This window comes from Aphelocoma coerulescens, chromosome 8 (assembly GCF_041296385.1).
Source record: "Aphelocoma coerulescens isolate FSJ_1873_10779 chromosome 8, UR_Acoe_1.0, whole genome shotgun sequence".
Taxonomy (NCBI): Eukaryota; Metazoa; Chordata; class Aves; order Passeriformes; family Corvidae; genus Aphelocoma; species Aphelocoma coerulescens.
The window spans coordinates 32,462,656-32,478,966 of record NC_091022.1 but is presented as its reverse complement, the minus strand read 5'-3'; the positions used below and the strand labels follow the sequence as shown (position 1 = coordinate 32,478,966).

Below are 16,311 nucleotides of genomic sequence, written 5' to 3'. Positions count from 1 at the left end.
ATCCATGGTGTCACTGCACCCACAGTGTCACTGCACCCACGCTGTCACTGCACCCACGCTGTCAGTGCACCCATGGTATCACTTCATCCATGCTGTCAGTGCACCCACGCTGTCACTGCACCCACATCACACTTCCCTGCCCAGAGCATCCCTCGCGTGCCCAGCGCCTGCTGGGCCCTGGCACAGCTCAGAGCGGGTGCAGCTGAGCTCAGAAACCTCTGCAGTGCCCCAGGAGATGAAGTCAATGACTGACAGGAGTTTCCCCGTGGCACTGCCCAGTGCTGGGAGGAAGGTGTCCCTCGGGAAGGGTCGGTGTCTCCACGTGTCCTCTCTGCTCTGTGCTGGGCCCTGCAGCCACCAGGCTCACCCCAACCAGGTGCCCCTGGCCAGGAGGGCATTTTAATTCCAGTTTCCCACTTGATCCAAAGGTCCCCATCCCACCTGGACATCAGTTATCCGTGGCTTAGGCCACCCTGAGTGTAAATCTGGAATTGAATCACTCAGCGCTGCTGGCTGATCCCATGCTGTGATTCCATGGCCTTCTCCAGTCCTATTTATAAACACCTAGAGACCAAATTCCCCTCGTTTTTACACAAATAATTTTAATTAGCATATTAAAATAAATGTCTTAACATCACCTTGTTGCCTGCCTTCAGCTGCATTTACAATGCCTTATTCCCATCCCTAAACTCTCAACCTGGGAGCCTCAGGGAGTGTCCTGGGAGTGTCCAGGCAGGCATTACACATCGTGGAGAGTTCCCTGCCTGCATCCAGACCTCTGTCCTGCCTGTGCTGTCCCAGCCAGAGCTGTTCCTCAGTGCTGGAAACTCAGAGAGGTCTGCTGGGTTTGAAGAAAAAACACAGAGTCAGCTACAGAGCCTCTGGAAAACCCACTGCTCTCTCCTGACAAAACAAGCATTTAGCAATGCCTGACATCCTGATGGCCTTTTCCTTCCCAAAATAACCGGGGCGAGCAACACCCCAAAGATGAAAGCTGTCACCCCACATCAGAGGGGTTTGTGCAAGCGTGACCCTGGGATTTCACGGTGGCAGCAGATGTGGGGTGAAGCCACTCCAGCTCCCCAGGGCACATTCCCAATCTGCTTCCCAGCACTGCCTCTCTGGAGACTCACCCTGGATTCACACCAGGCATGACCTTTCCCAGAATGGGAGCTGCCACCGTTGAGAAAGGGTGGTGAGAGTGCAAGAGCCACTGTGCCAAGGGCTGGCATTCCAGGGGCTGGCATTCCAGGGGCTGGTGTGCCATGGCCAGCAGTGAGGTGTCACCACAGCCCCACCCAGGCCGGCCCTCGGGGCTGTCACTGTCACTGCCCTGCTGCAGCACAGCCCAGTTTTATTCCCAAAGCCCGTGGGTTTACCCGTGCCAAGGCTGGAGCTGGTTGTGACCATGCGTTCCCAAAGCCAGCCCGCTGGGGACACCAGTGCTGCAGTGCCACGTGCGGCCTTCCCACTGGTTTTCCTCCCTCTTTGTGTCCGACACCACAGGGCTGCAGCCAAAGCCCCATCAGATCCCTCCTGGAGCCGTCCGGGATGTCCCTCAAGGGCCCCAATTCCCTGCTTTGGGGCGAGCTCCGTGTGTGCTGCTGTTCCCTGCGGATCCTGGCGGGGTTTTACCCGCTGAGGGTGACACCTGCCCGGGGATCGGGGCACCCCAGCACTGCCGGCCAGAGCACAGCTGCAGGAGTGACCCCGGGGAGCTTCCACTGGTGCTGGCGGGGCGCCGGCAGAGCTCGTTTCGTATTTCAGCTGTCTGTGGCTAATCCTCTCGCCTGGGGACACAGTGTTACTCTGGCAGAGGGAGCTGTGCTGAAATCCTGGAGAGGTTTCCCAAGATCCTGGCAGGCTCCGGGTTGTGCAAGGGCGAGGGACATCACTCATTGTCTCTGTGTCACAGGGAGGGCACAGCTCGGTCCTCCTGCCACCGCCTGGGCTCTGCGAGGTGTCCTGACGCTTTCCTGAGATGGGCTCTAAGGTTCCTTCCAGCCCCGTCCAGTCTGCGATTCTGGGACTCTACAGCCCCGAAGGTGTCATCGATTTCCCCCGCTGCCCTCGCAGCCCCTGCGGTCCCACCTGGGCCAGGTGAAGGTGCCGAGAGCCGGGGCCGAGCTCCCCGCGCCGGGGACCTGCGGGGCCGGCACCGCGCCGAGCCTGCCACGGCACTCCCAGGGAAACATCCCGGGATTTCCCAGGGAAACATCCCCGGCTTCCGCAGCTCTTTCCCCCTCCGGCTGCGGCAGTCAGCATCGTGCTCGCAGCATGTGAGGAATTTTTCCCTTTTGGCAATGGATTTTGTGAATCAGAGGGAGCGGCCCAGCCTGTTCCTGGCTGAGTTCGGAGCTCAGCTCTTCCAGGGCTCCCAGCGAAGTGTGTCCAGGGCCAGCCCCGGCTCTGTCCCGCTGGAATCCTGCAGAACACGGGAGGCTGGGCAGGAGCAGAGCCCCGGCCGGGCTTCCAGAGGCATTTCCAAAGGCATTTCCCGAGGCATCTCCCTGCCCATCCAGGGTCCGCCCTGCAGGGATGGAGCATCCGTGCGGCCAGGGGCAGCATCCCCCCGGCTGGATCCAGGGATGAGAGGGATGGCAGCGCTCCGGGAGCAGCAGAACAAAGCAGAGAGGCAGAAACGCCAGCGGAGAGCTCCCCTGTGACAGGGAAGTGGCGAGGAGTGACGATGGCCACAACCCCGCTGCAGTAGCGGAGCAGGCTGGGCCGAGCCCAGGGAGCCCTCGCTCAGGGGATCCAGACCCGGCCCAGCAGCTCTGGGAACACAGGGAACGGCAGGAACGGGGGAAAGACAAGGCTCGGCTCCCTCTGTGCGCACCCCATCCCTCAGCCTCGGCCCCCGGAGAGCCCCTCGCTCACACAGACCCAGGGGAGCAGCTGGGGCTGCCCCTGGATCCCTGGCAGTGCCCAAGGCCAGGCTGGACACTGGGGCTGGGAGCAGCCTGGGACAGTGGCAGGTGCCCCTGCCATGGCAGGGGTGGGATAAGATAGGATTTAAGGTCTCTCCCAACACAAACCAGTCTGGGATTCTGTGATTCTGTGATCTTCCACCTTTGATTTCACTGCTCCTTCCCAGGGTTTCCACACACCCCCCATGGATGGAATCCTGTGGGTGGGCTCAGGCTGCCTGGAGGGCCATGCTGGCTCTGGAGTTGAGGTTTGGGATGGATTTTGAGGACTGGGGACATTGAGGGTCTCTGGGATCACCGGGGCTGGAGCAGATCCATGCACAGGCCAGTGCTGGGGGCAAGGCTGGGCCACCCAGAGCCTCACCTGGCCCTGACCCCACAGAGCTCTGGGGACACCCTGACACCCCAGGAACTGCAGTGGGAATTGGCTGGGTGGGTGATTGGACACAATCTCTGCCTGTCCCTGGCACATTTTAAGGCATGACTCCAGCAGCAATTCCCATTTCCTGCTGTAAACTCCAGTGCCATTCCCAATGCGCCGGTTGTCCTGGAAGCTCCTCCTGGCAGGGACACAGGGGACAGCTGAGCCTCAGGGCTGCACCTTGCATTTCCCAGCAGGATCAGGGAGCACTGTAAATTAAGCACAAGAGCCACAATTTATTCCTTTTTTGGGAAGCTTTTTTGTCTCCTCCAAAACATCCCCGCTGCAAATCCTCCCCCTCCAAAGGCAGAGGGGAACCCAGCCCATGAGGGCTGAGCCCGAGGCAGCAGAGGTTTTATTTGTACTTTGCTCACTATTTATGGGGGTTTTTAATTAGGTTTTCTAATGTTACTTAATACCCAAGCACATTTAATTTCCTTAAGTTCCCGGTGAGGCTCTCCAAGGCAGAGCAGCCCAGTGGTTCCCAGATGGATTCACGGCCACAAAATGCCCTTCTCTGCCATACCCTGTGCCCATGCTGAAAAAAGCTGTGATAAAGGACGTTTTTGTCCCCATCTCACCTGTTTTTACCTTTTCTCCCTCAGTCTCAAGTGTCTGCTGAGAGCTGTGTGAGCTCGTTCCCCGCTCCACCGCTGGGAGCTGCAGCAGAATTCCAGCCCTTCCACAACATCCCACGGACCCAAAGCTTCCCAGGAGATGAAACAGCTCCAGAGGCTCAATGTCAGGGCAGCTCAAGTACCTGGGAAGAGCCTGGCCTGGCTGAGGCTCAGAGGCACCAAATCAGGGCTGGCTCCTCGTGTCAGGACCTTGGGAGGCTACGGAGTTCAGCTGGGGAGAGGAAGGATGAGCACAGCCTGAAAAAGGAGGAAAAAAACCCTAAAAAATAAAAATAAAATATAAAAAGCAGAAAATCTACTTCTTTCACAGCGTTGTCCAACTTCCAGCCCTACTTCCAGTTCCAGGTTCCATTTTACACCCACCAGCTCTGAGGAGAAGAAGAAATGCTGAGCCCTGGAGGGGCATTTTCCAGGGAAGCCGAGGGATGACCCAGACATCCCATGGCAGAGGGTGAATAGCAGTGATGTCACTGTGATGTCACTGTGATGTCACTGTGATGTCATGGTGATTCATGGTGATTCATGGTGATTCATGGTAAAAGCCACCCCAGCCTTTGCCTTCAGTACCTGTCCCCATGCAATGCAGGTGCCCCCTCCAGCATCTCTTCCCCTACGCTCTGTGGGGTTTGGTTCCCAGCTGGGTTTGGTTCCCAGCTGGGTTTGGTTCCCAGTTAGGTTTGGTTCCCAGTTGGGTTTGGTTCCCAGTTGGGTTTGGTTCCCAGCTGGGTTTGGTTCCCAGTTAGGTTTGGTTCCCAGCTGGGTTTGGTTCCCAGTTGGGTTTGGTTCCCAGTTGGGTTTGGTTCCCAGTTAGGTTTGGTTCCCAGTTGGGTTTGGTTCCCAGCTGGGTTTGGTTCCCAGCTGGGTTTGGTTCCCAGTTGGGTTTGGTTCCCAGTTAGGTTTGGTTCCCAGCTGGGTTTGGTTCCCAGCTGGGTTTGGTTCCCAGCTGGGTTTGGTTCCCAGTTAGGTTTGGTTCCCAGTTAGGTTTGGTTCCCAGCTGGGTTTGGTTCCCAGCTGGGTTTGGTTCCCAGCTGGGTTTGGTTTCCTTGCTGGGTTTGGTTCCCAGCTGGGTTTGGTTCCCAGCTGGGTTTGGTTCCCAGTTAGGTTTGGTTCCCAGTTGGGTTTGGTTCCCAGCTGGGTTTGGTTCCCAGTTGGGTTTGGTTCCCAGTTAGGTTTGGTTCCCAGTTAGGTTTGGTTCCCAGTTGGGTTTGGTTCCCAGCTGGGTTTGGTTCCCAGTTGGGTTTGGTTCCCAGTTAGGTTTGGTTCCCAGTTAGGTTTGGTTCCCAGCTGGGTTTGGTTCCCAGCTGGGTTTGGTTCCCAGCTGGGTTTGGTTCCCAGTTAGGTTTGGTTTCCATGCTGGGTTTGGTTCCCAGCTGGGTTTGGTTCCCAGCTGGGTTTGGTTTCCTTGCTGGGTTTGGTTCCCAGCTGGGTTGGTTCCCAGCTGGGTTTGGTTTCCTTGCTGGGTTTGGTTCCCAGCTGGGTTTGGTTCCCAGTTAGGTTTGGTTCCCAGCTGGGTTTGGTTTCCATGCTGGATCCGAGCGTCTCCTGGATTTTGTGGGGCATGACCCAATCGATGATGTTTCATGTCTGTCTGTTGTTTTCCTGATCTTTCCACAAAGATTTTTCTCCAGGGATTGCTGGACTGAAGCATTTGGGAAAAGCTGCTGCTCCCGAGGGCTGGAGCCTCTCCCGGCAGTGCTCGGAGCTCCAGCCTGGAGTGATGCTCCAGTCACCCACCTGTGCTGGGATGGGCACTGGGATGCAGCCATGGGACCCTGCCCTGCTCCTGCCAACCCCACAGGCTCTGGGAGACAGGGCAGGTGGCCCATGGAAGGGAAAGGGGTCGGAATGTTATCCATTTCCCAACAGGAAGGGCGATTCAGGGAAACTGAGCCCCTGCTCCGCTGGATTATTCCATTGGCTGGTTTCTGCAGCCTGGGAGAGCACAAATAGCACATTTACCCCCATCAAGACATTAATAATTCCACAGGCTGGAGTCTGAAAGGTGTTTCTTTTATTCTAAGTGTTTGCCGAGTGAAATTAAACTGTTGCAAGCACTGAAGAAAGGTAATTTATTTCTGTTTCCATTTTCCCTTTCAACCATGGCATTAAATATTAACTGCAGCGTATTTTACCAAACACATCAATTCATTTCCTGTGGGGGCAGAACCAAACAGCCTCTGCAGGAGCTTTGATGGCCTTAATGAAGCCCTGCATTAATCAGAGCGGTGGAGCAGAGCCTGAGCAATGACCCCGGCTGGGAACAATCCCCCAGCACCCGGATTTCCCCGGAGCTGCTCTCCTGCCTCCTCCACTCCTCGTTCCTCCGCTGCCCTGCACCCCTCCTGAGGGCTGAGCTGCTGGAACCTGGGGTTTGAGTGTCCCTCTGGACACGAGGGGAACATGAGCTGCTCCTCTGCTCCTTGGGGTCAGTCCCATGTGGGGATCGACCCCACAGACACCCTCAGACCCCAGAGACACCCTCAGCGGTCTGAGAGCAGCTGGGCTGGCTGAGCCCACTCCTCTCTGAGGGGCAGAGCTGCTGGATGAGCCCAGCCCAGCATTTCCCAGAACCCAAACCCGCTGCCCTTCCTGCTCTTGGCTTTAAAGCTGGGCAAGAAGAGCGAGAGGAAGTGAGCCTCGCCTCCAGTGCCCCTGTGGGTGGCTTTGTGCCCTCCCAGCAGGAATTCAGCTCTGAAGGGGCAATTTCTCTTCCCACGGCCTCCAGTGGGGGTGCAGATGAGGAATAGGAGAGAAATCATCACTTTTAGAACAAGCCACAAGAAGGAAAGAACTGGCTAATTCACAGGATTAATAAGGTTGGAAAAGCTCTCCAAGGCCATAGAATCCAACCTCTGACCCATCCCCACCAGCCCAGAGCACCGAGTGCCACATCCAGTGCCCCATTCCTGTTCTAATTTGGATTTTATTTGTATTTCCACACTTCCCAGTGAACACTGAAGACTGGGCTTGATGATCCCTGAGGATCCTTTCCAGCTTGGGATATTCTGTGATTCCCCTTGGCTCCAGCTGTGCTGTTTTCTTCCAGGCTGGATTGTTAAACCAAAGCTTGAACAGCAGCATCCTCAAAAAAAAAAACAAAACAAAACAAAACAAAACCAAAACCCAAAAAAAGCAGTGCTCCATCTGTCAGGCTTTTCTTTAGACCTTCCACAGGGCTGGAGAACCACAGAACAGCTTGGGTTGGAAGGGACCTTTGGGGTTCCTCTAATCCACACCCCAAAATAGGTCAAAACGGGGTGGAGGTTGGTTTTGCTTTTGCAGCAGAGATGCACATGGCTGGTCTGTCATTAACAAAAACTAGTGCTTATCCTTTAAACTACTCTTTTTTTCTTGCAAAAAACCCTGACTCAGAGTGCTCTTGAACAGCACAACTTCCCCTGTTCAAAATAACCACAGTTCTTTGAATAAAACAGCCCTCAAACCACTTCCTTCCCTCTGAAGTGAAAGCTCCTGGAACAGCGGGGTCAGGCAGCCCTCGTGATGCTCCTACTCCCACTCCCAGCTGTGCACCCAGAATTTGAGATGCTGAAGCCCCTAAAAGCAGCTGCTGAGAGGTGCTGGGGGTGTGTCAGCCTGGCCTCCACCCTCGCAGCTCCCACAGGTGTGGAAAATGAACAGATGGAGCCAATTCCAGCTCCCTGCCACAGCTGCAGTTGGGATTTCTGCAGCTGATTTCTCTCTCTGCACAGCAGCACTTTAACCTGGGCAGGCACTGCTCCCCCACATCCTGCCTTTCCTTCTATTTGTTTATCTCCATTTGTTTATTTATTGATCCTTCGGCACCAGCCGTTGCCAAGGCACCAAACATCAGCGACCCACGGGCAAACCAGTGCTCTCCCCTGGCTCATAAATCCCAATTATGGCAGAGCAGCTCAGGACTTTCCATCTGGATAATCCTATCCAATTTCTCCCCAATCTTCTCTCCACAGGACTTTCTTTGCCTCTAATTAGGATTTACCTTTTTAAGCTCCTTTATTTCCATTTAACTCGGTCCCTGCATGGGTGTGGGGCCATCCCATGGTCTGGATGTCCGGCAGGATCCAGAGCCAGGAGGTGCCTTCAATTCCAGTGGAGCACAGGGAGGGAATCTGGGAGGGTGGGGAAGGGAACGGGGGTGGAAGTGGAGCTGAAGCAGCAAAGCTGGCAAAAGCTTTTGGCCACTTTCAAAAAGAGGGAATTAGCCAGGAACAGGGAACCCCAGACTGGTTTGGGTTGGGAGGGACCTTAAAGATCATCTCACCCCATGGGCAGGGACACCTCCCACTGTCCCAGGCTGCTCCAAGCCCCAATGTCCAGCCTGGCCTGGGACACTGCCAGGGATCCAGGAGCAGCCACAGCCTGGGAGCATCTGCAGAGTGCCGGGAGCACAGGATAAAGGGCAGAAGGGCAATTTGGGATCTGCAGCTGCCCCTCAGCACACACGCAGTGCTTTGAACTCATCCCAGGCTGAGGTCAGAGCCCAGCCCTGGCCAGACAGCCCTGGCAGGCTCTGCAGAGCATCAGGGCAGCTTCACAGCTCCCAGCCCCTGAGCTGCACATCTGCCTTCTCCTGGGCTCCTGCTCAAAGAATTCTGGTGGGCTTCAGCTGGGTCTGCTCAGCGGGAGGGTGGGTGGGAATGCAATCAATAAATAGAGAGCTAAATAAATATATAAACAGATAGATAAATAGATCAATCAATCAATCAATCAATCCTCAGCAGCAGGTGCAGCCCTTTCCCAAATTATTTTAGAATTACAGAATCATGGAACCACAGACTGGTTTGGGTGGGAAGGGACCTTAAAGCCCATCCAGTGCCACCCCTGCCATGGCAGGGACACCTCCCACTGTCCCAGGCTGCTCCAAGCCCCAATGTCCAGCCTGGCCTCGGACACTGCCAGGGATCCAGATGCCCAGGCTCTGGGCACCCTGTGCCAGGGCCTCCTTTACTCCCCTTCACTTCACCCCCTGTCCCAGATGTGACCCTGGCCCTGGCCCCGTGGGCTGGCAAAGGACAATTTTCAGTGTGAGATGGTCTCCTGAGGTCCCTCAGCCACAGGAATGTGCTGGGTGGGCAGATGTCCATCCTGCCCCAGCATGTGAGCCTGAAAAACCAGCAAAACGTCCCATTAATGTTGACCTCCATCAAGGGTGTCCCCAGGAACATCCCCTGCACCTTTCCACCTCAGTCCTCTGGGCCATGGCCTGATTTAAACCCTGGTTTAAACCCAGTAACCTGAACTGTCCCGTGCAGTTTATCCCTTCTGTCCAGCCTGGAAGGTTGCTGCTTCTCATTTCACAAGCTGCAGGATGGAGGAGGCGATGAGAGGAGCCAGCTGGCACGGGAGTGCTTTCAAAGCCCCTCCAGAGCTGGGTTCTGGGCAGATTCAGCGTGGGTTTCAGCAGCAGGAGATTGGTTTTGTCCCTGTAAATCAACAATAGTTGTTTGGTTCAGCAGGATCTGTGTGCAGCGCTGGGGATGGAAAGCAGCAGAGGAAGTTGTTTAAAATGAATAGAAAAAAGAAAATACAAGTTTTTCCAGCCAGGTTTTGTTCTCCTGGATATCCTGCCAAGATACACAAAATGTGACAGTCCCAGGAGTCCAGGAGCCCAGCACCCTGAGCACGGTGTGGCCTCGGTGTCACAGAGCAGGGGACACTCCCAGACTGGTGGGGGTGACTTGGGGTGTCAGATCCCGGAGCTGGGGGCTCTCCCTGGCACGTTTGGAGCTCAGGTGCCAGCCCAGGGTGTGCCAGGGCCGTGTCCCTGTGCCGAGGGGACTGTCCTGCTCCTGCTGCTCCCGGCTGAGCACGGCGCTGGGACAGCCCTGGGAGCAGCAGGAGCAGAGGCTGTGGGGCTCTGTGGGTCCCAGTGGCACCAGTGGGACACGGGGAGAGCCCAGATCCCCCGGCTCGTCTGTCCCCACCCGGGAGGGAGCAGAGCTGGGGCAGCACCAGCCCCACCCAGCCCCGAGGAGTCAGGAAGGGAAATCACCCCAGTTCCTGGCACAGCCTTGTGCCCACCTGCCCTGAGCCTCTCTGCCTCCAAATCCGTGCCCTGGCTGCAGCAGGAAGGGCACAGAGAGGAGCTGGAGGTCCCCAGGGGCAGGGCACAGCAGCAGTGGCACACGGGCCCTCCTGGCTCCTCTCTGTTTATTTATGTTATTCCGTTTATTTAGAATTTCATATTCTGGAGTCTGTGTGCCAATTTTCCCCTGCAAGGCACAGATTTTCCAGCAGATTTTCCATTCCCAGCTCTTTCCTGGGGGTTCAGCACACGAGACCCAAGAGGTTAAAGATGAATGTGTTGAAAGAAAACGCAACGTTCTCCCACAGAACTGCTCTGAACAAGAGGCTTTGCAGAACCATAGCATTGTGGAATAAGGTTGGGAAAGGTTGGGAAAGGCCTCCAAAATCATCGAGTCCAACCTTGGAGTGAAGGAGGTTGTGTTCTGCTGAGCTTGGTGACCTGGACCAGTTAGAACATGTGGCTGGGAGGGTCACTGAGCTCCAGAACCAGGTCCTGGGCCAGGCTCCAGAGGCTTTCCCTGAGGCACAGCAGGAATGGGAACTGAACCAGCCCCGGGAAGTCACCGTCAGCCAGGAAAAGGCTGAACTTGCCCCAGAGCAGTGGACACGGGGCTTCTGCACACGGCAGGTCCGTGGGGAGCTGCTGTACGGAGATCCCTTGGAGAGCCTGGGACAGGCCCTGGCCCCGAGGAGCTGGGGCTGCCCCATCCCTGGGAGCATCCAAGGACATCCCCAGCATCCCCACAATGGCCCCAGCTGAGGTGACATCCCCAGCCAAGGGTGAGCTCACCCCCATCCCTCTCCAGCTGCCAAACCCAGGACAGCCACCGGGATTAATTCCCTTGACAAGGGACCAGCAAGGAAAAAACTCCTCCTGCATCTGGAGAAGGAATTTCCACGCACACAAGTTTTGCAGATAAAAAAGACAGGGATTTGTTAACACGTGTCACTTCTCTCTGTGGCTGTATTTCACAGAGGAAAGCTTTCAAAACAACTTTGACTTTTATTAGAGGACACGCGTAAAGGACTTTCTTTTTTTAATACAGTTTTTTAAATGAATCAGCTGTTCCAGTCTGAGCCCAGATCCTGCACAGTAATTCAAGATGAAGATGATGGGAAGATGTTCCAGGCCAGTGTTCTTCTCTCATTTGTAAATAACAACAGGCTGTTCATTTTCTTTTCATCACATACATATTTTGTGTTATATATGTGTATGAATGTGACTGTTGTTAGGTGCACTCCTCTGTTTCCAGCAGCAATTCCACTTCCCTGGGTGCCCCCAGACCACCAGCAGTGGGTGAATTCCTGGTGGTTCTCCAAACTGGGTATCTTCTGGACATCCCAAATTTGATTTGCCCCCATTAGCAGCCGCAGAGCCATTCTGTTACAAATGAGGAGCGCTGGCGCTGCCGCCTGTGCAAAATCACCCCCAGGCACATCAGAGCCCTGCCCGGCTGCAGCGCTCGGAGGATGGATGGCTCTGCGCCGTGGAGGAACAGCGGGGCACACAGGGACCCCAAAAACCGGGGATCTGCTGAAAACCAGCCCCAAACCCACACCGGTGCTCTGATTCACTGCGTCTGCTGGCATTTCCTCGGAAACGTGAGGCAGGGTCGGGTTTGTCCAGCCCAGGGGCGGCGGCGGCTGCGGCCACTCCGGCCCCGGCTCCCCGAGCAGCCGCGGCTCCTCCGAAGCCTGGAAAAACATCCCGAGCCGCGGCTGAGAGCGCAGGTTATTAAATCGCATCGTTAATGAGCGGGTCTGGAGGCTTTGGATTTAAAGAGCAATTTAAAACCAGAGGAGAAGACAAATTACAGGGCTCGGGCTGCGGTCTGGCAGGGAGGGAGCCGGGAGAGGGATCCGAGGCACGGATCCCAGAGGTTCCTGGCACTGGAGGGGGCTCAGAGGGGCAGGGACAGCCCTGCCGGGGGCCACCGGTGCTCCCATCCCTGTGCTGGGGATTCAGAGCCCATCCCCAAGCCCTCGCCCTGTGCTCCTCATTAACAGAAACGAGGATCGCCCTTAATGAGAACCACCTGTATTGAGGATCGTCCTTAATGAGGCTCCTGAGCCACACCCATCGCGGCCCGTTCCGTTTGTTAAACAAACGCAGCCAAGGAGGTGCCAATATTTGCTCGATATTGATAAAATAAACACCTGAAGTGGAAGGTACATTGCTGCAAGTGCTTTATGGACATGTTTTAATTTAAAAAAAAACCCCAAGCCAGTCCAGAGGAGGCTCTGGAGCCAGGCTGGGAGAGCTGGGGGTGCTCACCTGGAGAGGAGAAGGCTCCAGGGAGAGCTCAGAGCCCCTGGCAGGGCCTGAAGGGGCTCCAGGAGAGCTGGAGAGGGACTGGGGACAAGGCCTGGAGGGCCAGGACACAGGGAATGGCTTCCCAGTGCCAGAGGGCAGGGATGGATGGGAGATTGGGAAGGAATTGTTCCCTGGGAGGGTGGGCAGGCCCTGGCACAGGGTGCCCAGAGCAGCTGGGGCTGCCCCTGGATCCCTGGCAGTGCCCAAGGCCAGGCTGGACATTGGGGCTTGGAGCAGCCTGGGACAGTGGGAGGTGTCCCTGCCATGGCAGGGCTGGGATGAGCTTTGAGGAGTGTTTTTCAGGGGAATGGAAATGATATAAATTAGAGATGTGAAGCAGCTCTTTAAGTGGGGAATTTGATGAATAACAGCTCCTTGGAGCAGCGGAACAGCAGGAATTCAGGGTAGAGGAAATTCTTTCCTGTGGAGGGGGAGTGCAGTGGGGGATGGAAAACAGGGAAAAACACAACATAAACCACCCCCAGGCACAGGGGGGATTTTGGGGGTGTCTGTGCAGGGCAGAGTTGGACCCATGGTCCCTGTGGGTCCCTTCCATCAGGACATTCCATGATCCCGTGGTAAAGCAGCCCGAGCCACACCCGCAGCAGTGCATCCCCAGACTGCTCAGCACCTTCTCCCAGCCCATTCCCAAGCCCAGCTCTGGGTGCCTCCCAGCCAGGGTGCCCAGGGGGGCTGGGGGTTCGCTGCTGCACAGGGCTCATGGATCATTCCCAGTATTCCACAGGACCCTGGTGCTGGCAGGGATCATTACATTATGAAGCAATTACGTGATTAGGTCTGGATCTGGAAGATCCCGAGCAGGACACCTCAAAACCTCGTCCTTTAATCACTCCCACTGAGCCAGGCCTATCCAAGGTGGGATTTAATTGACGGCTTTGCTTCGTCAGCCCTGGGAGCCCAGAATTCCTGAGCACTTCCCCCCAGGTTTGGGGCACACTCTGTCCCAAATTAACGGCGTCATCTCAGCTGGAAGACGTGAGCACAAGTGGGCAGCCCATAAATATCCATTATTGCTCCGTGGAAAACAGAAATGTCTGCAGGAATACGCACGTGGCCTTTAGCAGGAGGAGCCCCCACCCCCCTGAGGAGCACGGGAATTATCTCGGGCATGGCAGGAATGTCTCTCCCCTCATTCCATCTCTTTTATCTTTCTCCTGGTCTTTAGGATCCTTCAAAAATAGGAGCTTGTGTTGGAAAGCAGAGGAATTTCCAGCACAGCAGCAAGGAAAGGCACAGGATCAACAGGCTGCTCCATGGGGATTAGACAGGGAGGGCTGTCTGGACAGCTGGATTCCCGTGGATTTCGGTTATCAGGAGCGTCATTCCAAGATCTCTCCTGTTTCCAAACAAGGCCTGGCGAAAGCCGATCATGGTATCCAAAATCTCACCACATTTGGGCTTTCCAGCTCAGGAATCCTGGGAGAAGGGTTATGGCACCCCCTGTCCCAGCCCAGGGGTGAAGGGACAGTGTGGGACACTCCCGGGAATGTCCAGTGGTGGTGGCAGGAGAGCTCATCCCACCCTGATCCCACACATGGAGGGGTTCCTGATCCCACTCTGATCCCACACACGGAGGGGTTCCTGATCCCACCCTGATCCCACACACGGAGGGGTTCCAGCTGCAAACAGCACGGACACCCTAAAGCCCCTCACGTCACCTTTGGGGACCCTCGGCAGAGCGGGGACCATGTGGGGCAGTTTGGGCACCCAGTGGGGCAGTTTGGGCACTCACATGGGGCAGGGTGCTCCAATTATATCTGTGCTAATTACCCTGGAGGTTTCTGACAGAGAAAAGATGCAGAAAAGTGGAGTTAAATCATTCTCTTGCTGCAAATCTGCACAGGGGAGCAGATCCTGTTTGCACTGTTATGAGATAATAATGGCATTAAAGAGGACATAATTATGGCCTCGTTAGTTATGGCCCTGCACGTTTATTTGGGGGATTCAATCTCTCTATTCAGACCACAGACTCGACCTGGCCTAAGAACCCCACTGAAATTACAAAGTTTTCCCTCTCAGAAGTGCCTAAGAGTTAATAAAATCCACTGATAACCAAACAAGCACAACTCCCGCTGGGTCTCAGGTGCCAGGCACTGCGGGCATGGCTGGGACAAGGTGACACTTTCCTCCAAGGTGACATTTTCCCCCACACGTGGGGAGGGTTGGCACAGACTCAGGGGATGGTTTGGGTGGAAAGGACCTTCCAAAGGTCCCCGTGCAGGTCCCTGCAGTCCCCCCCCTGCGATGGCATCTCTCAAATGTTATTTATGTCCTGCTCTGGCTTTTTTTAATAAAGGAGGAAAACTTCCCTCCCTTCCTCCTCATTTATTACAGGCATTACATTAAACATGGTTTCCTCTTAAATTCGACCTAACCCAATTAATATTAATATTGCCCTGATCCAGGCTGATCTCATTAGTGTTGATATTTAATATTTTCTGCAAGTTGTGCTGAAAATGAGCTTCTTGCTTTTCAGCGAGTCTGCAAAGAAGGAACGGCGTTTTCTTCCAGTTCAGGAATGCGGGATGGGAATAAGGAACGGCCTGGGGCAGGGAGTGCTGGATCCAGCGGCTCCGGGAGCCGGGGGCACCGCCTGCCCGGGCACGAAAAGTTCTTGACAATTACCACAGACCTGGGGCCTCAGCCACGGAGGGAATCTCGAGGAACCACCTGGATAAAGTGCATCCTTGTTTTCAGAACAAAATTCCCCTTTTGTTTTGAATCCAGCAGCAAATAATCGGGACCCGCAGAGTGTCATAAAATCACAGAATGATCTTTAAGGTCCCTTCCTACCCAAACTGCTCTATAAATTACAAACAATCTCCTTTCGTGTGCAGAGCCTGAGGAGATGATGCAATGAAAACTCCCCAGCTCCAGCCCCGGGGCTCAGTGGAAGATGTGTTCCTCCTCCTCCTCTTCCTCCCAAACCACAGGATGAATCTTTCCTTGCCATGACCCCATGGTTTTAGGCCAGGCTGCTTTCCTTCACCTCTGCCCCCTCCCACTACATCCTGGCTGGTGCCCAGCACAGCCCTGCTTTAGCACAGAAACAGCTCCGTCAGCGCTGGCCCTGCCCCACTCAGCTCTGCAAACCCATTTTTAGGTGATTTAACGCTGTGCCCCAGCACCCCCCGAACAGTCACCGGGGGGACACGCTCGGGACAACCTCACCTGAGAGCTGGGGGAGCAATCAGGGTTTGGTTGAGGCTTTTCATAAAATGACCCCATTTGGATCGGGAAGGACCTCAAAGCCCACCCAGTGCCACCCCTGCCATGGGCAGGGACACCTCCCACTGTGCCAGGCTGCTCCAAGCCCCAATGTCCAGCCTGGCCTTGGACACTGCCAGGGATCCAGGGGCAGCCCCAGCTGCTCTGGGCACCCTGTGCCAGGGCCTGCCCACCCTCCCAGGGAACAATTCCTGCCCAATCTCCCATTCCGAAGGGATCCCGTGCCGTGCCCCAGAGCAGCCCCACAGCAGCCCCACAGCACCTGCACGGTTAAACCTCCTGAGGTTCCCCGGGGCCGCTTGAGGAGCTGCCCAGGCGCTAAAACAGAGCTGGCAGCGGTGGGATTCGAACCCACGCCCCCGCAGGGACTGGAGCCTTAATCCAGCGCCTTAGACCGCTCGGCCACGCTACCCCGGCCCGGCGCCCCTCGCCAATGGGGTTGGAGCCGGGAGCCGGGAGCCGGGAGCCGGGATCCGGACACGGCGCCTTGGCCCCCCGGCCGCTCCTCGGCCGCCCGCTCCTGGCGCAGACCCTTGGAATTCTCCTCAGGAGCTCCCCGGAGGATGGAGCCGTGGCTGCGGCGCTCCCAGACCTGCCTTTCCAGTCTGCCCTTTCCGCTCCGCCATCTCCTCTCCTTCCCTTCCCTTGGCAGCCTGCATTAAATCCACGGCGCCTGAACTGCACCGGCTCCTTCCACGCCTCCACTCTCATCCCTACGGCTCTCTTCTCACC

General features: G+C 56.0%; 1 non-coding gene across 1 annotated transcript; it reads right to left on the bottom strand.

Moving 5' to 3' along the window:
* Window positions 1–15,909: 15,909 nt before the first annotated feature.
* TRNAL-AAG (transfer RNA leucine (anticodon AAG)) lies at window positions 15,910–15,991 on the bottom strand. Its single transcript has one exon. It is a non-coding gene; the product is annotated as a tRNA-Leu (tRNA).
* Between the last annotated feature and the right edge of the window lie 320 nt (window positions 15,992–16,311).